Source organism: Eptatretus burgeri, chromosome 1 (genome assembly GCF_056783735.1).
Source record: "Eptatretus burgeri isolate ZD-2024b chromosome 1, Ebu_testis_v1, whole genome shotgun sequence".
Lineage (NCBI taxonomy): Eukaryota > Metazoa > Chordata > Myxini > Myxiniformes > Myxinidae > Eptatretus > Eptatretus burgeri.
Window position 1 is genome coordinate 68,351,638 of NC_140961.1, and position 23,895 is coordinate 68,375,532.

Consider the following 23,895-nt stretch of genomic DNA (forward strand, 5'->3'; position numbering starts at 1 on the left):
CTGGGTCTCACTATCTTCCATGATCTTTCCTGGGAGAGCCACATTTCCAAGTTAGCCTCCAAAGCCAGTCGCCGACTGGACATCCTCCACCGTGCAAAGTCCTTCCTTGGCACACCTGAGCTCCTGACCACATACAAAGCTTTCGTCCACAGCCTGATGGAGTACTGCTCTCCTCACTGGGGTGTGGTGCTCCCACCTCTCACCTTTCTTACCTTCACGCTGTGGAAACCAAGGCATTTTGTATCATTGTATCTCCCGTGATGTGGCTGTCTTTGGGTTTCTCACTCTCACCGCAGGCAGGTCAGTGGTCTTTCTGTTTTCTACCATCTCCTCTCCGGCCTCACCCCCCACCCCTGCTCTGTCTGATATGTCCCCCCTATATTTCTGCAGGGCACTCAAAGTTCCGCCAGCAATCCCCTTCTAGTAAAACTACCAAAATCAAGAATCACTGCTCACCTTTACTCTTTCGTTCCTCTTTTTCCCCACCTTTGGAACAAACTCCCAGACACTCTTCCCTCAAAGTCTTCAAAACAGCTGTTCACCACCATCTCTTATCTTTCCCCATCCAAAACCATGATCTTTTCTACCCCCCCCCTGCTAATCCACCCAAAACCCACCTCCTTTTAATTCCCTGCTCTCCTTCCTGAAAGTCCCTGTCGTGTAAGGACCAGAAAGTCCCTGTAGTGTCCATCTTGTTTACCCCTTTGACCCCACCCCATCCCTCTCCCTTCCACAGATCTTCTCATGTCTCTGTTCCCCACTGTTTTTTCCTTCCCTCTTCTACCCCTCTTGTCTCCTGCTCCCTTTGTCATAGCTCTCATACAAGCCTCGACAGTGTACACACACTAAATAAGCTCGAATGAGCTAAGATCCTCGTCCTCTTAATGATGACGTCATAAAAACGAATATGGCATCATTGTGATGTATCAGGTTTGCGATAAATTAGCTGTGCTAATGCCCGGCTTGATTCCCGCAAACAAAATTCAAACAGCTTGCCTCGTTTCGGAAATAATGGTATAGGCGATTTCCATTAGCGGCGATATTATGACGTCAGCTTTTTTATAAGAAGAATTTCCTAAATCGGAGATGGTTACTGCCTGCATGTGGGCTTTCTGCATATACATCGCAAGTTTCATGAAGATCCGATGAAAACTCTGGGATATGACGTCATAGTGATGTATCATATGTGCGGTAATTAATCTCTGCTAATGCCCTGTTCGATTCCCGCAAACAGAATTCAAAAAGCTTGCCTAGTTTTGGAGATAATTTTTTAGGCGATTTCCATTAGCGGAGATATTTTGACGTCATAACTTTTTTTCTCGGAGGAATTTTCAAAATCGGAGATCGTTACACTCTGTGCAGGGTATTTTTACATATATATGCCAAGTTTCAGGAAGTTTCGATGAAAACTGTAGGCTGTGAAACAAAAAAAGTCCACAAGAACAACAACGTGAGTAAGACTTAGAGATCCTCCACGAGGATCTAAAAAGGAAATGCACCAGAACTACTTCTTACCACCCCACTGCAAACAAGCCTATCAAACGGCTCCATTGCCAGCTTAAGTCCTCTCTTAGAGCACAAGCATACCCACATCGCTGGATAGAAGACCTGGTGGTAGTGCTTTTGGGCATTCGTGCCATGTTGAAAGCTTTGATTCTGAAGATTGTGAACGACAATGAGTGAGTTACAACACATCACCACCAAAGCTCAGCAGAGTTCCACACATCTGTCCAAATATATTTTATCTTTTGTACATGACTATGCTGTCAGGGCTTCTCTGCAACCTCCCTTCCAGGGCCCCTTCCAAGTCATAACCAAGAAGACCAAGTACTTCATCCTTGATTTTAATGGGAAGTCTGAAACAGTCAGTTTAGACAGACTCAAGGCTGCCTACATGGATAAACGGTCTGAAACAACTCGTCCTACTGCTGCAGCAGAACAAACTCCAGCTAAATCGACTCCCACTGTTCCTGTGAGCCGACACACAACAGCACCAAGTTCAGCCCCATCGACATCTGCATCAACTGCTTTGCCACCAACAACGACATCAGATGTGAGGAAAGCTCTTTCTGACAGACATGTCCATTGACCTAAGAGATTTGTGCAAGCATCTAATTCGGGCTGACGTCTTCATCATTATCATTCATCTCTCTTTGGTCATCGAACCAGGGGGCAGCTAGTGTTGTGGCTCATTAATTTTTCTTTACATTTAGCTCATATTTGTAACAAGTAGAGGTACATTCAACGTACACCACCCCCGTGCCAAATAAATAAATAACAAATCCTCCAGTGTGCGACATTGCTGGGGCACCTTCGGCGCCCAGCGATGCCGTTGTGCAGCACATGGGGACGGAACTGGGAAGGAGCAGTGTACAATAATTGATTGATTAATTATTAATTGCATAATTATAATAAATAAATAATAATCGTAACATAATTAATTTCTTAATCAATTGCCAAATAGCATACCTAAACCACCACAGTTTCATCCGAATATGTAACTTTTTGAAAATCAAGTAATTAATTTAAAAATGAAAATTAATTGATTAATCAATAAATACAAAATACCCTTTGTAGCCAAATCACTTGGTCATTATCATGTCCAAATGTCAGTTTCCTAGCAAGAAAGGTGCCTGAGATATTGCCCAAATGAGAAAAAAATTAAATAAGGAATTATTAAATCAATAATAAAGTAATTAATCAATTGATTGATTAATTAAAAAATAAAAATATATATTTTTGCCAAAGCCTATCTTCACTTTTGTCCCCAAATTTTAGCTTCCTAGCTGAAAGGATAGCTGAGATATTGCCCAGACAAACAAGAAAGCAAGAAAACAAACAAACAAACAAACGGAGTACTGTAAAAACTGACTACTCCCTTCCTTCGCCGGTGCCCTTCGATGACGTCATGCATTGCCTGGATATGGAATTGGGGAAGCAGTGGTGTACAATAAAGCAAATATGTGAACATGAGTAGCCAATCAGTGGATTTCTTCGAGAAGGAGCCAATCGATGTCGAGGACTACAAGGTCCACTTCACGACATGTTAGAAGCTCACGTGCTTTTCCTTTCAAGCCTTTTCTCATTCACGAGTCACTCAATACATCAGTATTTAATAGTGGCTTTTGTTCTGCATCATCAAGACAATAATTGAGCGAAATGGATTTCGTTTATTTTGTGAACGACCACAACAAAAACAACGAGTCCACTCTTGTCCTTACTATTTTCAGGCCATGGCAGCTCGGCGCCAAAAAACTTTTCTTCTTGAACCTTGACTTACCACTGGAGAGAGGACAAGGGATTAATTATTATCAACCGGACTTCATTTACAATGCGTCATGGCATTTTAAATGTGAGTGAGATGTTTTTTTGTTCTTGTTTCAACACGATCATCATAACCAGCACAACAAAAGGAATTATCCCCACACTGGGTAAAAAAGAACGTTACTTACCATAGTTGGATCCGGGAGGGGGGGCACGCCATGTGCGCCCCCTGAATTCCCCCTCTTCCATCATAGGCAATCACTTTTTTCACATGTAATGAGGTGTTTATAACCGATAATGTGGTCATGGAATGTGGTATCAGATGTTCAATGGAAACTCTCTCGTGCGGTTAATTTTTCAAACAATTTCCACTGTAAATACTAAATATATAATAAGGTAGGTCCGGTAAACCTACCTAATATTACACAGCGTTTCAAAAAAATGTAAATGTAAAATTTGCAACGATTACATTTAACGAAATGCTTAAAGTGTTTAATTATGTTTCCGTTTTTGAAGTGTGCTGAAACATCATGCCAAAAAGCACATTTGTTAGTTGCAAGAGATTGTTTAGAAATATGGATGTCAAAGTGGGACAGTCTTTCCTGAAAAGTTTCTGTTCTGTTTTTGTCATTTTCATTTCACGATTAAACAACAAGAAGAACAACAAAACAACAACGGTGGCAGTGGAACCAGATAGTTCATCAAAAAGGGCAAAAATTCAAGGAGTATTCACAGTTTGTTTTTCAAAAAAGACCGATTTAAAGGACTATGATGTGCATGCAGAAAGAAGGTAAAAAAAACAAAAAAACAATTAAACTTACAATTTGGTTTGGTCACTCCAAAAAAAAAAACCGTCACAAACTGTTACCATTTGGTTTGACAAGGTAGAGCCTTGTCAGTGTGTTGGGATTGTCATGATTACGAGCAGGCCGATAGCCGTGTTCTTGGTATTAATATCTTTTGTTAGTTTGGTCCTTTATAATGATTATGAACTATCCAGCATTGAAGAAAGAGAGAGCACACTGTATGCTCGAACATAATTTAACCATTTCTTAGTACACAAGAGATCCCGAGTTCCTACCCCATCCTATGAACGTTTAATCAAAAACGAATCAAAATCTGTCCATGAATCGTAAACATTCTGAAATGATAAACAATTAAACAAGCAGTCATAGACTGGTACTTACGAAATCGTCAACTTGACCTCTGACCTTGTCGAATAAAAGCTGTCTCTCGAGAAGGTAGCGACGCAAACCAGAAGTTTCTACGATGATTCTGTACCAAACCATCAAAAATCGAATGTTTGACCTCACTGTGACCTTGACCTTTGACCGATTTTGACCAAAATCTAATCAGCACTAGCCATCACCCTCGTGAATCACGTGGTGTAATTTGACATTGGTAGCTTCTTCCGTTCTCGAGTTATCGTGCCTACAAACAAACACACACAAACAAACAAACAAACAAACAAACAAACAGATGATGGAAGTCATCAATATACTTACGAAATCTAAAGATATCGTAAGTAACAACTTATTAAAATCAATACATGTTATCCACTGAGCCCACGATAAGAAAACATCCAAATTTGACTTTGTTTTTGTTGTCAGACTTGTGTGCATGGGAAGTAAACAACAAGGGGGCTTTGAAGATGCAGGCCATCAATCTGTGTTTACAGAAGTTGAAGATGCAGAGAATGTTGATGAAAACATAACAGAACAGAACAAAGAACAGACAAACGTACATGTGATCAACACCAAAGCAGATAGGAATGTTCAGCTTGAACAAACTCCAATTAAATCAAACGTAAGAGATTATAATCCTCTCCATGCAACCGATGATCTTAAGTTCAATCTGATCATTAGCAGGGAACCATAAATCAACTTTAAATTTCCAGCCAAACTTTACAAGGATAAGCGCAAATCATCTGGATACGCAAAAAGATTCTGTTACCATGACTGGTTCAAAATGTTTGATTTCATATCTTATTCTAAAGCAGATGATGGTCTTTATTGCCTTGCCCGTCCCTGCCGTCTTTTCCGAGACATTGCACACCGCCGCCAAAACAAATTGATAAGTGAACTTTTCCAAAAATTGGAAAGATGCTCTTGTTGACCTCGAATCACATTTGACATGTGACTGATAGGATGTCAATGGTTAAAGCAAAAGCATATTAAGGGACACAGAATTTATCACAAAAAGAAAAACGCACAAGAAATATGTTGCCCTCGCTCTGCTCGGCGAAATTATATTTTTCAATGCAATGTAAATTTTTTGCCCCCCCCCCACCTAAAATCCTGGATCCGCATCTGTTTACCTTCAGTTTGTCACACTTTCTGCAGTTTTTCTGTCTTTTTTTCTTATTTTCCATTTGATTAGATTTATTTCTTATCTTCATGGGGATTGTCAGCTTTTGATCGCTTCAATGTACTTATCCCAAACTGGAATACAGGCTGGTGTCATACGAATCATCTTCAAAGTGGGTGCTTTGAATGATGCTTGAAGTAGTTCAAGGGCCATGCCCCTTTCCTCGAATCAGTTTTACATTGGCCATCCAATATTGTCCTTGCAGTTGGATATTTTTTGGAAAACATGTGTACTCACACCACCAGCAACAATGCATGTAGCTGGCATTCTCAGTGCTTTTTCACAGTTCAGAGTTTTTCAGACTGAGCGTATGTACGCCGCACGTAAACACAAGCAAAGATCTACTGGAGATGATGTCGTGGGTCACGTGATATATGATGTAATCACATCGTCGTGTTTTTTGGGGGGGAGCAGGGACAATCGAGCATACAAGGACACCAAAAAAACATTAAAATCTTCGTTTTAAGATATTTATTCAAGAAAAAAACAACAATCAAGTGTTAATTGAAGCCATCTGTATTCATTTCTAATTCTGTGGACCTTTAAACTCAGCATCTCATCTGTCGACATTAGTTGATGGATGCCCCAGATCCCACGGTGTCCTTCAATAAGAGTACGTGAGCTATTGCTGACACCATGAACAGATTCCAAATTCCTGCCTTAACTACATACTTGTCGAGTGTCAGGCCGAGCCCGTGCGGTTCGTGAAAGACTTGGGCCATCCTGTGGCGCATTCGTGTGAGATGGTCTCATGTACTGCACCTGCACTTGCATTGCAAGGAATGCTCAAAGTTCTGCAAACATTTTCAGATGTTCATATTCCGGGATGGCAAGATACTCACAAAAGGGTGAATCCAACTTTCTTCGAGCTGAGGTGTGTGTGTGTGTGTGTGTGTGTGTGTGTGTGTGTGTGTGTGTGTGTGTGTGTGTGTGTGTGTGTGTGTGTGTGTGTGTGTGTGTGTGTGTGTGTGTGTGTGTGTGTGTGTGTGTGTGTGTGTGTGTGTGTGTGTGTGTGTGTGTGAACACTAATTTGTTTGTCCACTGAAGCTTTGGACAAATTAATTTGTCTGGGACCGTGGCTTCGTAGTCTCGGAGTAACTTTGTGATGAAGACGGTACAAGTATTTGGGCCAGTGTAGTTCATAAGCCTAGGGTTGTGTCCAAGGAAATTCTGGTGGACACGGTAATCACGTGACCAACTGCCACACTCTTTTTAGTGACACCAACTCGTAACAGCTGCCATGCTTCACCCGTTTAAAATATTTTCGCATGCACTCCACAACTGTACATCAGATAATAATTATCGTTAATCAATACGGACTGATTACTCGGGATTATCAGTGTGAGCACAACTTTACTGTGCGTTCACACAAACTTTTGAGAGTGAAGGTGTGTGAACGGAAGTTCGTAAGCCACGAAAGCCTGGTGTTGGCTTAGTGGTTAGGGTGGTGGCTTGTGATCCTCGGGTCCTGAGTTCAAGCCTCGTTGGCCGCTGAATTAAAATACACCAGGAGGTTGACTCAGCCTGTCATCCTTCTGAGGTTGGCAAGAGAGAGACAGAGAGAGACAGAGACAGAGAACAACAACTTCCTTTTCAAACTCGACCCTGTCGCTGATTTTTAATGCTTTGTGGGTATATATGAACATGAATATTCCCCATCCTTTCCTTGATTCGTGGTCAAGCTATAACAGGCTATCGGAAAAAATCCATTTTTATGCGTCTCCAAAAGTGAAAATTGTGTGATAACGAATTCAAAGCATGTATAACTAATTAGTATAATACCGTGTGTACACTCCTGAATCCTGATCAAGGTATCCAATGACATCAGGCTTCAGTTAACCAATTATGCTCTGCGTCGTTGCCCTATTGTATGGAGTGTGTCACGACGATGCAAACAATGGCACGGCATCGAACACCGATCACTCTTTGAAGCAGGACACTGAGTGTGTGGCTGCCATTGCTGTACCGCATGCCCCAAGGCAGCCATTGGATGGCCCGCTCTTGACGCCGCAAACTGGCTATAAACATGTCGTGCGATGTCTCGATAAGGTTCGTTGGTTGTTTAACTTGTTTGTATGTGGTTGTGGTCGAGTTTTCCTCTATTTCCGAACTGCGTTCTGTATGTAACGCTGTCCAGTGCATTCTCTTCTCGTGGTGAGTGACGTCACTGGGGTTGTGTTGGTCAAGGTTATGGCGGGGGGGAGGGGGGGAAGAGAGAGAGAGAGAGATAAACTTAATCGAACAGATTTCCACGCGTGATCTTGTATGTCCCTGTGGATTTTCAACGCACTGTTGACATTGCATGGTTTTTATATAATTTGGAAAAAAAAAATAGTTGTTATGGATACATTTCGCCATGTTTAACTCGTGTGAAGTTCCCTTGGGATTTCATCCGGATATAATATATATATGTATATATATATATATATATATATATATATATATATTTTTTTTTTTTTTAAATATATATGTATACGTATATATTTGTATATATCGGATCAAAAATTAAATCTTCTGTTTGAGGTTCTCCAAGTGGAACCTTGTCGGGCTTCTGATAATCCTGGTCGAAAATTTGAGACCGAGGAATGAAAAACAGCATCTCGAGGAGAAGAAAAGTGATTATTTGGACTACCACCCACAAGGAGACATTTGAAATGGATAGAAGAGTATTAATTGGAACAACGAACCGATTTTCAAGTGTGTGTATGTGTGCGTGCATGCACATGTGTGTGTGTTTTCTTTAACGGCACCGATTATTCTTACATTCTCACGAGGTATTTCCGTGGGGTGGGGAGCTACGGTTTTGACCCAAATATTTCACGAACCAGCCGGTCAGGCCAAACGTTCGGCTGATATTTGGATAACGGTTTGAATGCCCCAGCAACTTCTAACATCATACGAAACACTTGGTGGAAGGTCAATGTTTGTGTCTACTACCATAACATTAATAGCACGTCACGCCCCAGAGCTAATGAGGATCAGATAATGTGTTACTGCTATATTCTACTCGGCTATCAGTATGGCGCAAAGATTGAGTTGCTACTTGAGTTGTTACACGAGCCTTTGAGTTGTTACTTCCACCACTGAAGGTGGAAGGAGGTTATGTTTTCACCCCTGGTCTGGCTGTCTCTCTGTTTGTTTGTTCCTTGTAAAATCAAAGATTTTTCAAGAACTGCATATTGGTCAGTCGATTTTGTTGTTCTATCTGTCTGTCTGTCTTTGTCTGTTTGTCAATCGCCTTCAAGTCACAATTCTAAACCAATCATCCTGGAATTTTACCAAGGTGAAGCGGTGGTCTCAACTGAGAAGCCTGTTGATTTTGAGGTCAAAGGTTTCTAAAATCGTCATTTTTCATCTGATTGACTTGAAAGTTGAACAGGAATTCCACTTTATGTCACTGAATTGGAAAAGCAACTATTTTTGAGGACAAAAGCTCAAAGGTCAACTCAAGGTCAAACTTCTAAAATAATCTACTTTCATCTGAAAAATTGTCAATTTCCATCCTATTAACTTGAAAATTAAACAACAATTGCAGAGTCCATCACTGAATTCGGAGAACAATTATTTTTGAGGTCAAAGGTCAATTCAAGGTAGAACTTCGAAAAATCGTCAATTTTTATCTGATTAAGCAGCAATTGTCACTGAATTTGGAAACCAACTATTTTTGAGGACAAAAGGTAAAAGGTTACCTCGAGATCAAACTTATAAAATCATCAGTGGATAATAAATGGAGTTTCTGGGACGCCCATTCAAATGAATGGGGGAAAAGGGAAAAACTTTCTGACTCAAGCCCCAAAAGCCCAAAATAGGAGACTGATTTCTCTCCACCTATCCCCTTCCCTCCCATACAAGCAAATGTAAAATTGAGACTGATTTTCTCCCCACCTATCCCCTTCCCTCCCATACAAGTAAATGTAAAATTGAGACTATGAAAGATTGAGACTTACTGATGAAAGCACTTCTTCCCCCCAACATAATCGCAGTCCTTTTATATTTTCATTCCACTCAAAGAGTGAACCAACGAATATTTGTCCATGTTCTACTTTAGGGAATCACTTCATTTTCTTACAACGTTCATTTCCATCGAGTATATTCACAAAGAATAACTTGGAACTTGGTTCTTGGTTTAAGTTTCTTTGTTGAGCAGAAATGAAATGATAAACTTCTCTAATGCTCTTGTTTGACCACCTCCTGAGCCACATATCATTTTGAGATTGTAGTAAATTGTTTTTCCATTGTTCCATTGATAATCATCAAAGTTTTCAGTCCATTCAAGGATATTAATTTTTTTTCTTTACACCCTCCAACTTATTTGTAATTAAATTTGTCTGCTTATTTGTTTTATATGCTTTTACCCCAGTTATTTCTTCAATAAGACTTATTTGATATTTCTCACATTCTTTATGTTTCCCATTTAAATACCAAGGCTGATTACATCTCCACTCTTTGGTTTGGTTATTGCTTGGTTCTATCATTTATAAATCAGTAAAAAGACGGCGGTAGCCTGTTAAAATTCCCAACCCAATATCTTAACACTTATAAACCGTAAGGGAGACTTTTGATTCCATTCTCTAAAATATATCTTTTCTCATCAAAAGCTCCTAATACTTTCTGATTTAGCTCTTCTGTATATAATTGATGTTTATAACTTCTTATTGTATTCATTTTTCTGTACTCTTCCTTCTTTAAGATTAAACAGTTGAAATAATGTTTAACGTATATTGTTTCCTTGATTATATTTTTCTATACGTGAAATATACGTGAAATATACGTGAAATATACGTGAAATATATACGTGAAAGCATAAGACTTTGATCTCAATCCTATAAATTCACTCATGACCTTCCCACCCAATTCATCTTTAAACTTACCAATAACCTTTTTATTCTTTGATGAAAACAACACGTGACCTGACTTATAATTACTTGTATCATATATATCAATATTATCAATCATATCCTCATATACATCACTTGACTTAATTTCTAATATAAAACTATCTGTATCCATATATAACAATGATACATTATCCTTATACTTTAATTTTAAATTATTATAGTAATAGTTATACATTAACGACTTTGACAAGACAAGAATTGTTGTTCCTATATATATAGGTTTATCCATTTCAATACTCTCTTTTTTTTTTCAAATAAATAGCACAAAAATTCTCTGAAAACACCTCCGCTCGCTCAAAACTTGGTCTTAATTAACTTTGAAGCCTGTTTCCAAGATGAAGCAAGTCTTATGTTTTGTCGATTCCTCCATAGTCTTTCCAAATACAGCATTATTCATGAATTTATAAAAGTCCTTCTCAAAATCTGTTTTTGCTTCTGTTCTCCTTTTTGTATTAAAATCAATATACTTCTTTAACCAATGACTTTGTTTAAATTTCAAAATCTTATCAATTTTCCTCACTCTCAACCCAGCAGATAAATATTGTCTCAAGTTCCTTTGATGCAAAACATAACTTTCTTTATCATTTAATGTAGTAAGTAGTTTTTCTGGAGATTTGCCTTCTATATTAAATGACTGTTTGTAATCACTTAACCATTCTTTTCTTGGACTTTATCAGGGGCATAAGGTCGGTCTTTATGTTTGTGATGAATTTATTCTGGATATTTTAAATCGACCTCAAAATAATATCTAACTTCAGCTTTATCCAATTATTTTTGAGAGGAGACAACAATGTCTTGCAAAAATTTTTCATAATGTTTTTCTTTAACCTATTTAAGTTTTCCATAAGGTAAAGATTGAGACATAGCCTACCCATACAAATTGTTAGCATCATAATACATCAGGTAAGAGTTGTCCTCATTCTTATTATAATCAGGAAGATATTTGTTTTTTGCTTTAGCATATCTCTTGGAACATACGTGAGATATTCCTCCTCTTTTAGCCTTCTCCATCATTAAAAGCATATCTATATCATTGATTAATTCCAAATTCTGTTTTGTCATTTTTAGCTCGCCTGTTCGAAGAACAGAGAGCTATAGTGATACCCCCGGCGTGAGCGTGAAAATGTTAAAGTTTTTGGTGCAAGTTATTTCCTTTCTAATGTTTTTATCTACCACACTATTTTTTACTGATTACAATATACAAATACATAAATTGCTTTAAAATTATTTGTATCAGACTTCACTGCAATGCTTTATAAACAATATTATTAGACTCATCTTTTAAAAACGATAAATGTATAAACAGGCGAGCATTGGGTGGCTTTGACACCAACTCTCTGGTTAACATCGCACTACAAGCCAAACCCGGGGCTGTGTAATAGTGAGCGGGGTCGAATCCATAAGAATTTTTATTATAACAGACTGTTCCAAAAGTTTCAAACACATCAGCCAATAACAATACATCAGTTTTAAGATACAAATTATGATATTCTCCAAGATTCTTTCTATTAAACGTCTCCCAAACCTTTTTAGCTTGTCTATAATCTCTATCGGAAATATGAGTTTTATTCAAGTTTCCCTTGAAGGAAGTTGTATTTCTTTGAACTTCTCAAATGAATCCATGTCGTCATATGGATATATTCCCTTTTGTGATAAGAGATCAATCTCTTCTTGATTTGAGAAATGTGATTTAAGATTCGGTAAGGTTTTAATATTTGATGCTAAGTTAGATTATTATATGGACTTGCCATAAACTTGTATGTGTCAAGAAATCTGATATGGGTTATGGGGGATGTATGAATTGTTTTTGTGAATGAGATGTATTTTTGATCTACAAGGAATGGCAGAAATATCTCCAGATGTCTTTGAAAGTTCATTTATAAATAGATGTGTGTCATAGTGAGCGTTGTTGTGAAGAAAGACAGGAATAAAGTTTTGGGGCTTGTAATTAAGATTACAATGAGACTGAGCTGGACCTCTATATTTTCCAGTAAGATAACAATGATCCCAAACTTTTACCTCTCCCTCAATTTTCTCCTCACAAATATGACATATACTGTTCTTTCTCAATTCCTTTATCTCTCCCTTTGTTAATGACATTGGTTTATAAGTTTTAACCATTATTTCTCTTCATCTTATGCAGTCTTTTTCCAATCATCTTACAAACTCCTCTGAGGCATCTTCTCCTCTATAAAGTTCTAACTTGTATCCATCACCAACAGATGATTTGATATAATAACAGAAACCACAAGGAGTATGTTTTTGATATTTATTTGTGCATGATTTATTTGGATTTGGAGAAGCAGTATTTATCTTTTCAAGGATACTTTCCAAATCAGCATTCAAAAATTGAAAATCGCAAATGGTTGTTTTATAGATTTGTTAGAATCTTTGAATGATATGTTTGAACCTGCTTTTGGTAAAATGATTACAGTTGATTTATGATTACTACAATATTGCAAATGTTGATTTAATCATTCTTTTGTGTGAAAGGAGTTGAGACATCTCTCACAAGGATACATTTTACATTTTTCTCTTGTATTGTGATTTGGTTAATCTTGATAAATTTTTGATGAAAGCATAATGTGATTTTTCCTTTGAAGTAAAGTAGAGAAGGTCAATGTGTGTTTCATCATTTTTATAGTTGTTTGAAATTTTTAATATCTGAACTTTGTTTGTATCCATTAATCCATACACATTAACAGATAGATTATTCATTTTCTAAAATTTAGGAATATCTCTCAATGACATTGGAAACTTTAAATCTTTAACATTTAATGTATTCTTGTATTTCTTATAATGTTCAACCCTTTCAGGATTCTATTGTGGAGGATGTAAGTGAGCAAGAACAGACCATAGAAAACATTTATTATCTTTGTTTTGAATATTAGCAACCGCTTTCTTAAGTTTTATCTCTTTTGGTAAGTCAATATAAGCAGAAGCTTGAAGAGGATCTAATTTTAAGATGTGTATATCTAAAAAGATTATTTTTGTAATAGCAAATCCACTACCTACTACAGTGTTATCAACATCTTGTTCTTGTCTTTGGAGTTCATCGTAAACATCACATCTTACAAAATCTTGAAATGATGAGATAAAGTGAGGGTTTGTCCTCAAAGAGGGAGTAGTTTCATCACCTTCTCTTACCATATTCAATTTTACTCCCATATAAAGCTTAAAAGTTTTCATTTCACTTAATGTGTTTTTAATTATAGCTTCAATACTTTGTTTAACCATATCAACAGCTTCCATGATTGAAGATGGTCCAAGGTCTTGAAAGTGAAACAATCTTATTTTTATATGTCCTTTAAATGCCCCATCAGTGTTTTCAATGGAGAATTTAGTGGCACCTTCCCTTTCTTCATTGTTCTTGTGCTTGCGTGATTGAAGGTGTTAATTATTTTAAAAAATTTAAGAATATCATTATCACATCTATCGCAATGTTTTGTTTCTTGATCAAGTGGAGATATTTGTTGGAAAAGATTGAATGTGTGTTTGTTGGTTTGAAGGTGTTTTTTATAACATTTATATTCATGATTACAAACATTGCCATACAAACATCGTACGTTGTATTCACCATATTTATACAACAAAAAACTTTGCTTAAAATAACATTTTCCTGATGAAAATTCCGTTTAATTTATAGGTGAATCTGCTTATAACAATTTTATCCTCCAACTTTTTTTCACTTAATAAATACAATGTATCAAGACACAAAAGACACGTTTCAATCAATCTCTTCATTTGTTAAAGATACTGAAAAATATGTCGAGGATGTAAAATTGAACAAAGATAAATATAACAACTATTGGATAAAAACAATTATGGTGAATAATATGAGTTCTTCAATTTCCTTCAGTGGAAGGGGTTTTAGTATATCTGGAAGAACATTAATTAAAGTAGCTCAAACAAAAGTTTCTCCTCTCCTTCTGGCAATATATTCAAAACTAGAAAAAGCAATGAAACAAGAAAAACTATCAAAAAAGAAAAACCTTATCGATGAAGCTTTAGAAAGAAAAGATAAGACCATCTGTTGTAAAATGCAAGGAGAAGTTTGTATCTTTTTTTCAACAACCCTAAAGATGTAAATCCTGATGAAATAAAGGATGTTAATATATCAGGTGAAAATGACATTTCGTTCAATAGTAGTTAAGGATCATTTTAAAATTACCTTTAATATAAAAGATGGAGTAGTTGAATCTGTTAATGAAAAAAAGTACATAGATATAGATGGTAATGTTTCTTTTCTACTCATTAAATATGAGTCATTATTCAACTGAAGATTTTGAAGATTATGAGAGTGATGATAGTATCTCTGTTGGAACAGAAGACAGTTATGATACCAAGAGTTTGTGTTCAAACGATAGTTATGAAAGTAGTGTTGTAGATGATTCTGAAAGCACCAATGAAAGTACTGAATATATATTTTTTTTGTTTACCTTGTCGAGGCTCGTGTGAGAGCTAACACAATGCACATCAAGGGGAGCATGAGACAAGAGGGGAGGGAGTGGGAAGGACAAAACAGTGGGGAGCAGAGACATTAGGAGATCTGTGGAAGGGAGAGGGATGGGACGGGGAACATGGGGAATAGAAGATGGACATTACAGGGACTTTCAGGAAGGAAAGCAGGGAATTTGAAGGAGGTGGGCTTGGGTGGATTATCGGGGGTAGAAAAGATCGAGGATTTGGATGGGGGATGACATAAGCCAGAAGGTCAACCCAAAATAGGACAAATCCTTATATTGTTTATAAAATTGTCAATTTTCACAATTGACTTTAAATTTGAAGACCATTTGTATATGTGGTCGAAGCACTCAAACACCTATTAATTTTTGAGGTCAATGTCGACCAAAAGGTCAACATAGGCCAAATTTCTAAAATCCTGAATTTTAATCCAATTAACTTTAAATTTGAAGAGCATTTGCATATCAGGCCACTGAATTCAACCACTGATTAATTTTGAGGTAAATATCAGCAAAAAGGTCAAAAGGCCATTTCGGCCAAATTTTCTGAAATCCTCAATTTTCATTCGATTGACTTTAAATTTGAAAAGGATTTGCATATCAGGTCAGAGAATTCAAACACCTATTACTTTTCTGGTTATCATAAGCAAAAAAAGTCAACATAGACCAAAAGGTCAACATCGGCCAAATTTTCTAAAATCCTCAATTTTCATCCAATTGACTTGAAATTTGAAGAGCATTGCCATGTCAGGTTGCTGAATTCAACTACCAATTAATTTTAAGGTCAAAAGGTCAACACAGGCCTAATTTCTAAAATTGGTAGATAGGGCCAAAAACGAAATATATCACGAAATCTCAAAAAGTTGTGAACGAGGTATGACAAAACAAGGTGGATGAGTTGAATAGATGACAAGAACAAGCGGATTGGATTTTGGTTCTGATCCAGCCCATCAGTGGGATACAAGATGTAAACTGTTCCACCTGGCAGAGGTATGCGCTTTACCGAGTGCCATTCTACTTTGTGCTGTTTTTCCAAGTTGTCACTCTGTGAGTGGTTTTTCATTTCTTTGTCTGTCTGTTTGTTTGTCCGCACAGAACTTTCGTGTTTTTCTCCACAACCGCTTATTGGATTGAGATGAAATTTTCACCATTGGTGCAACTACTCAGGTAGAATATTTGCATGATAATTATGACATTATAGGTCACGTGGTGTGGCAGTCATATTGGAAAAACTTTGGACCTCTGTATCTGTGAAACCACAACAAGGAAAAAATTGAAACTTGGCACATAGCAAGTACTCCTCATGGGGAATGAGTGTGATGTTTTATGACATAATAGGTGCCCTCATTATGACATCATAATTGCATCTGTAGAACTATGAAATCAGAACAGTATGAACCACATTCAATCAGTATGAAAAATTTTGAGGGTCATCTAGGGATAAAATGGTCCACAGAAAAAAAAAATTAATGATGTCATTGGTCATGTGATTCAGCAGCCATATTGTTGTTTTTTATAAACCTTCAAAAATCTTCCCTGAAGTGGCTGAACAGATCAAGGCGAATCTTTCCATTTAGGACTTTATGATCAAGGCGAACTTTCCATTCCTCTCCATGAGGAACAAAAGGTTCACACATATGATGTCATTGGTCACATTGTTTGGCAGCCATATTGGATTTACCCTAAAACTTGTAAAACTACACCACTTCAAAGAAGTCCTGGCTCTTTTTCTTGGATTCTATGTTCCCACTCGATGGGTTCATAAGGTCGTACGTGAACACAACTTCCTTGTTTTCAATGATTGGTTCATATTTCCATGAGATTTCTGAAATTTGAATATTGAAATTTTTGTAGCTGTGCCAGTAAATTACTTACTCTACATACTTTGATGTGCCATTGTGTGTACAGCTGTTCTGACATTGATTTTGTTTTTACATCCTGAAAGGGTGACTCGTGTTTTCTGTTTCTACTTTCCAGAACCAAAACCTGTCCGATTGACTCAGTCCCACCATTTTCTTGAAACCATTCATATTGTGTCCTTGGTCTTGAGAATTTATTATGATTCGTTCTCCATTCCCGTTTAGCTCACCTCTTCTTAGCCATTCAAATGAGCCTTCTTTGTCTATTTAAATATGCATTTCAATAAAATAGATATTATCAAAGCTTTTTGACTTGCACTCCTCAGTATAAAACTGCAAGCAGCCAAAGAAGAAGAACCAAACTCTCATTTATAAAGTTGCAATGTAATGTCCTCAACGTTGATTGGTTGAGAGAAAGAAAGGACGGGATTACCTGATTGGTGGAAACACAGAGCATCATGAATAATGAGTAGGCAGAAATGAACAGGCGAAAATGAAATGGAAATGAACCATCATGAATAATGAATAGGCAGAGATGAATCACCAAGCACCGGCGGAAATGTAATGTTCATGAGCTAAGGGCTAGTAAAGGGGGGGGAGTGGTTTTCATGATGACTCACACAGTCAAGCCATCATAGTCAAAATAGATATAACGTTCAGACAAATTTTTCTGTCAGCAAAGAATATGGTTGGTTGACCTGATGAATGTGGCCTCCATTGAACAGAGACAACCAACTCGGGCTTGTAAGAATGTACACAGTGCGAAAACTATTCCCTGTGCCTCTGCAATTGTTTATATTACCATTTACTAAATAATCCTCACTGTGCAGACAATATCGTATCGGCTGGTTTAAAATCCTGAGTAGATGCAGTTTAGCTCACCTTCATGCAATGGAGGCCACATTAATCAGGTCAACCCTTTGTAGACTTACTGTCTACAAAGAACCCCATTCTTTGTACATGGAAATCATTTGTCTGAACTTTATATCTATTTTGATTATGATGGCTTGACTGTGACAACTGGACCACAGTCAATGTTGAGTCATCATGAAAACCACACCCACCACCTCCCCCCAACTAGCCCTCAGCTCATTAGCATTATGTTTCCGCCGGTACTTTGGTGAGTCATCTCCGCCTAATCATTATTCATGATGGTTCATTTCCACCTACTCATTAGTCATGACGCTCTCTGGTTCCACCAATTAGGTAATCCCATCCTTTCTTTCTCTCAACCAATCAATGTTGGGAAGATTACATTGTAACTTTATGAATGAGAGTTTGGTGCTTTTTTTTCGTCTGCTTGCGGTTTTATCCTGAGGAAAGCAAATCGAAAAGCTTTGATAATGTCTTTTATTGAAATGCATATTTAAATTTTGTTGTACTAATGGATTGTTTCTTTGTCTATTCCCATTCTGTTAAAGTCTTTTTTTTTTAATACCTTGCTGCTCTTTTATCATTCTCCCAGTTGTCAGTGAATATCTGTTGATATTTTGCTCTATATTTTTTATTTTGTCTTCGCTCTACTGTATTTTATGCCTGGTGATAGCTTAATGGTTAGGGTGTTTGGCTTGGGATCCTAGGATCCTGAGTTCAAATTTCCCCTTGGCTGTTGAATTAATACCAGGTAGGGTTGACTCTGTCTGTCATTCTTCCGAGGTCGGCAAAATGAGTACCAGCTTGCTGGTATCCTGTGTTGGAGTGGTGACCTTTCCAGGATTGTTCCCAATCGCCAAGGAGACTGCTTAGGCAGCACCAACACTCTGCACTGAGGATTGTCCCAATGGATGGATACTGTATTTTGTTGTTTTGCAATTGTTGGGGCTGCATTCATTGCTAAGCCTGGGGTTGACGTAATGATTAGGGTGGTGGGCTTGGGATCCTATGATCCTGAGTTAAAATCCCACTCGGCTGTTGAATACCAGGTGGGGTTGGCTCTGCCTGTCATCCTTCCTCAGTCGGCAAAATGAGTGCCAGCATGCTGGTATACTGTGTCGGAGTGGTGACCCGTCCAGGATTGTGTACAATAGCCAAGGAGACTGCTTAGGCAGCACCAACACTCTGCACAGAGTATGGTCCCAATGGATGGATGGATGGATTCGTTGCTGTTTCAGTTTCATGTGTGACATCTGCTCACACATGTCCTTAGAAATGTTTTGCTCGGTGGGTTAGGGATACCTTTTCTGGTTTGTTGTCTTCATCTTTGCATAAAAATTGTATTCAGTAGTCTGTCAAACTTTCATCCAAATCTACAGTTGTCATTCTGTGCATTTGGTTGAGTTTCATCAAGCTGCTGCCTCATACTTGTCTCGGCAGGACATTCTCCACATGTATTGATTTTTGTCGAACATTTTGTGGATAGTGAGGAATTTCCTTGTTTTGATATATAGTTTATTGATTCACGGTTGTGGTCAGTTTATTATTCCGCAACTGATCTGGAATTGACTGGTATTGCTAATTGGTTAATCTCTATAATTTTGTTTCTTGTGAAGAGGTATATTTTCAGGATCAGCCTTATTCAGTGCAGGTATTCTTTGGCAATTATTTTGCGCATTTGTTTGTGATGTAGTTGGTGGCCCTCTTCTACTCCGATGTATTTGTATTAAGCTTAATTTGCTAGTTCCTGTGTTTTTGTATCTCGGTCGATTTCTATGCTTTCCGTTTTTGTTGGTCTAACTTCCACGAATGTGCACTTGGAGGCATACATCTCTCGGCCAAATTATATTCGAATGTCATCAGAGTACCGTTTCACGAATTTCAGTTCTGCCAATTTTTCGTCGTTTGATGCAAGGAGTTTTAAATCATCCATATACAGTAGTTGTGCCACCTTTCTTGTCTATTTGGATGTTCTATTATCAGATATTAGGGTATATCCATATCCTTGCTTATTTATGAGGTTGCTCAGTAGATCCAGGGCTAGGCAAAACAGGAGGGGCAAAAAGCTATCACCCTGGAAGATCCCGCGTTGTATCTTCACCCCTGGTATTTCAATCTTTCTTTTTGCGTGCTGCAATATCTATGTGGTATTCCAAAGCTCCATGTCTTTCTCAATCAGTTTGATTATTTGGGGGTTGATCTTGTACAATTGTATGCATTTTATCATCCATGAATGTGAGACACAATCAAAAGATTTATTTTTATCGTGTATCCATGCTGTGGACAATTTGGTTCTGATGGTTTTACAGTTTTTGAGTATGGCCTTGATTAGTAGTATGTGGTCTATTGCTCCATAGCATATGTTCTTTTCTCTTATATCCTTCAGTTCTTCCTCCAGACCTCCTTGTTGTGTTTGGGGTTGATACATCATTTATGTATGATGATAATCAGAAGTTTGTATGTTGTTGGTAGACATGTTATTGGTCTATATTTGTGAGGTAGTTGGGTTTTTTTTTAAAGATTTTTGGATGAGGAAGGTGTTACCCTCTGAGCCACTCATCCATTCCCTCCTCCCCTTGGATAAGTTTGTTGAATGCTCGAGTGTAATGATTATGTCAATACAAGCAACTAGTTACTTTAGTCAGAAGCTTTTGAATTCTATCTGGGCCTAGACTTTTAAAGTTTGGCATTTTTGCAATTTGTTTTTTTTCTTCATCAAATATCACTGGGGGCATTTCCTTTCGCTATTGTTGTTTTTTTTTTCCTCCAGTTTTTGGATCCAATCTGCCTCTTTGTTATGTTCATTTGGGTCCTCATAGATTCCTTTCCAGAATTTTTTTCAAGTTTATCTTTCTCAGGGGAATTTGGTATTTACATTTTGCTTTTGTTTCCCTCGTTTGTGGTGCAATCTTTTCGGGTTATTTTCAAACTTGCGGTTTTGTTCCCTCCTTTTGTTGACTTTGTCGTAGTTTTTTTTTAATCTTTCTTGTTGTCATCTCTATTTTGAGTTTGCTTTCAGCAACCATTACCTCAAGGTCTTTATTTTCAATTTTGAAATTGTTATTTTTTGGATTCTCCTCATTAGCTTTGGGTTTTGCTTTCCCCTTAAAAATTGTTGTATTTGTCCCATTCCCTTTCTCAGTTTCTCCCTTTGTGTCTCGAGTCTCCGTTTCCATGGTAGTGCCTGGTTTCTGTCTGTAACGGCTGGTTTGCTCTTCTTGCGATGTTGTTTTCCTGTAACTTTTTCTTGTATGAGCAGTGCTGCTGAAAATGTCAGTGTTGAGTTCCTTTAAGCCTTTAAGGGGAGATGATTTTGGTACCAACGCCCTGAGTTCTTTGTTGGTTCCCCTAACTGGTATTTTTTCTCCGTTTGTTGTTTTCTATTCTGTATAGTTGTGGCCTTTCCCTGAGTGGTATCAATCTCATCTCCACTATTTTGTTTGTCAGCTTTTCTTCCACTCTTCGCTGTTCCTCATCATTCTCATTTTCCTCCTCTCCTCCACCCCTCTGTTCCCCTCTATCCTTCTGCCCATTATCCTCAGTCCTCATATTCATTCCATTTGTCTACTATGTAGGTGTTTTCCCTCGGTCGGTCCATGACTGCAAGTCGGGTCTGGTCCCCCTCTCTATCAGGGTGATTCCATGTCTCCTCCCCATCTGTCTCACCTCGTTTTCACCACTGGGTCCCCAGTGACACTCCAGATTCCAAGTCCTGATTTTTCCGCATAGCCTCTCCCTGCACCATAATGGCCACTTTTTCATCAACACTCTGTCCACCCCTGGTGAGCCCTCAGCTTCCATCCTCCTCATATCTTTTTTACACTGGTCTTCTGGCCTTCACTCTTACGTTTTATTTTATTTTTATTTGGAAATTGATGGCACCATCTCTGCTCTGGTGGCCAATCTGGTCTTCTTCAGCTGGTCCATTAATCTAGCTATCCTTCCGACCATCGCTCACTGTTCATTTCTTCAATAAACTTTACAATGTAGAATGGCCTCCGCCTCCTTCTCTGTGCTCCAATGCTCATTTAGGTTCCTCTTTTTGAGATTCGTTTTTGAGGCAGGTAGCACCTCGACAGCCTCGTGGCTTGGTGCAGATTCTTGTTTGCTTGTGAGATGGTCTTTCTTCTCACCAGAGGAGGTGCAGGCTTTATTCTTTACAGAACACATTCTGCCTGCACAGTGTCACTGTGTAGACTGAGTATAAGGGGTCTGTGTCCCATAATTCATTTCATCTTGCTTTATTTCCAACACAAGTTTTGTTCGTCGAAGTCTCTTCCATTTCTCCGGCCCTTCCCTCACCCTTCCCCAGCGCGCTGGCAACAGTTTCACACCTGCTCAGCTTCGTCGAAGTCTCTTCCACTCTCCTGGCCCTTTCCCCGCCCTTCCCGGGCACATCAGGACCAGTTTCTCACCAGGGAGATACCCATGCTGGTGACTCAGTATTGCGTTCATCGATTGCTTCTCAGCATAACAATTGCCTGAGGCTTCATTCTAGTCATCCAAGGCATAAGCAACTGAAAGGCCTTGTGGTCGCAGGCTACCAAGCCCATGGTGTCCATCGGCGAGAGGCATTTTTCTATGCCCATCCGAGCATTTCCTTCCCAGCCACATCATCCTCAAATTCTCCGAAAACACGAGCAACTGCAGAGCGTCTCTTTGGGAGAACACGGCCCCCCAATCCACACGTGCCTTGTAGCCAGCCTCGTCTCCACCCCTTAATAATTCACTCTCCTGCTCACATTACCATCCAGGTCGTCCTCTAATCTCCCACCATCGATGCCCACATGGTCCTGCAGAGACACAAACAGCCACAGAGCATCGACTTGAGGACACACGGGCCTCCAATCCACATGTGCATCATTGCGGGCCTCATCTCCACCACTTAATAAGCCTCTCCATCCCGCTCATATTACCAACCCACTCTCCACTTTACCGCCTTTCTCTCCTTCCCCTCATTGCCCGGGTCATGGTTTCAGGATCGCCATCAGCAGACCCAAGTGGTGAGTGAGGTGGTGTGGTGAGGCAATTACGTGCCAGCTTCTTCGATGGTCTTATTTAGTCTTTTTGTTTTGTTAGCCCACGCAGCGAGAGACGGGCAGGGTGTGTGTGTGTGTGTGTGTGTGTGTGTGTGTGTGTGTGTGTGTGTGTGTGTGTGTGTGTGTGTGTGTGTGTGTGTGTGTGTGTGTGTGTGTGTGTGTTTTAATATTTCACTGGTCAAATTCATGCATGGAAACAATCAACATGCACTATCATTACAAATGGGGCAGGGATGAACAGGCAACAGCCATTATTCAAGGGAAGATGTAGGGATCGTTTCACATGATAATTTCTTGTGACCATCTTGACCTTGTTTACATACCTTTTGGTATACTATACCTACATTCATTTACATTTTTTGGCGTGGGGATTTGCGATGGCACGCCATCAATTTTGCTTTAGTTACCATGTGTGTTCGAAGAGGAAAGCGGCGTTAAGCAAATGGTTTACTTTGTTTGTGTCTTTTCTCAAAAGTCTGTTTATGATCGAGGAACAACTTCATTTCAATAGAATGTTATATTTTGAACACAAATCGGAACATGAATTGGAACACAAACCTGCAGCTTCGCAGGATTTTGGCATTGAATTTGTCCCTATGCGCAGAGATGGAGAGTTTTTTTTTTTTTTGTCTGGCTGCCTGCCTGGCAGTCAAACAAAATTTAAAACCATTCCAAAAAGGAAACACTGTTTTTAAGGACATCAGAAAGGACACAAACAACAGACATGAAGAACTAAAGTAATGTGTTAAATCCATCCATTGGGACCATACTCTATGCAGAGCATTGGTGCTGCCTAAGCAGTCTCCTTGGCAATTGGACACAATCCTGGACGGGTTGCCACTCCGACACAGGAATGTGTTAAATAAGGTAGTATAAAAGCATGTTGTTGTTCGTCTTCCGGCTGCTCCCATTAGGGGTCACTACAGCGGATCATCCATTATGATCCGCATACTGATTTGGCACAGGTTTTACGCCGGATGCCCTTCCTGACGCAACCCTGGTCGCCTCTTACGACACAGGGATAAGGATTGGGTTTCGCCATGATTCTGGGCTGCCCTACACCCTCTCATAGCATGGCCCAGCGCAGAGCTCCCATCCTCAAGCGATCTTCCAACCCAAGCCTCCGAGTAGC

General features: G+C 38.8%; 1 long non-coding RNA gene across 2 annotated transcripts in view; it reads left to right on the plus strand.

Moving 5' to 3' along the window:
• LOC147034669 (uncharacterized) overlaps positions 1–23,895 on the plus strand; it is a 256,838-nt gene that overhangs the window by 85,226 nt on the left and 147,717 nt on the right. Inside the window, exon 2 of one of the 2 annotated variants that reach the window (XR_015059656.1) lies at positions 16,088–16,159. This is a non-coding gene — a long non-coding RNA (uncharacterized LOC147034669). Of the gene's footprint in view, positions 1–3,097; positions 3,353–16,087; positions 16,160–23,895 lie in introns of those variants that run through there. The other variant, XR_015059655.1, reaches the window with a different exon arrangement.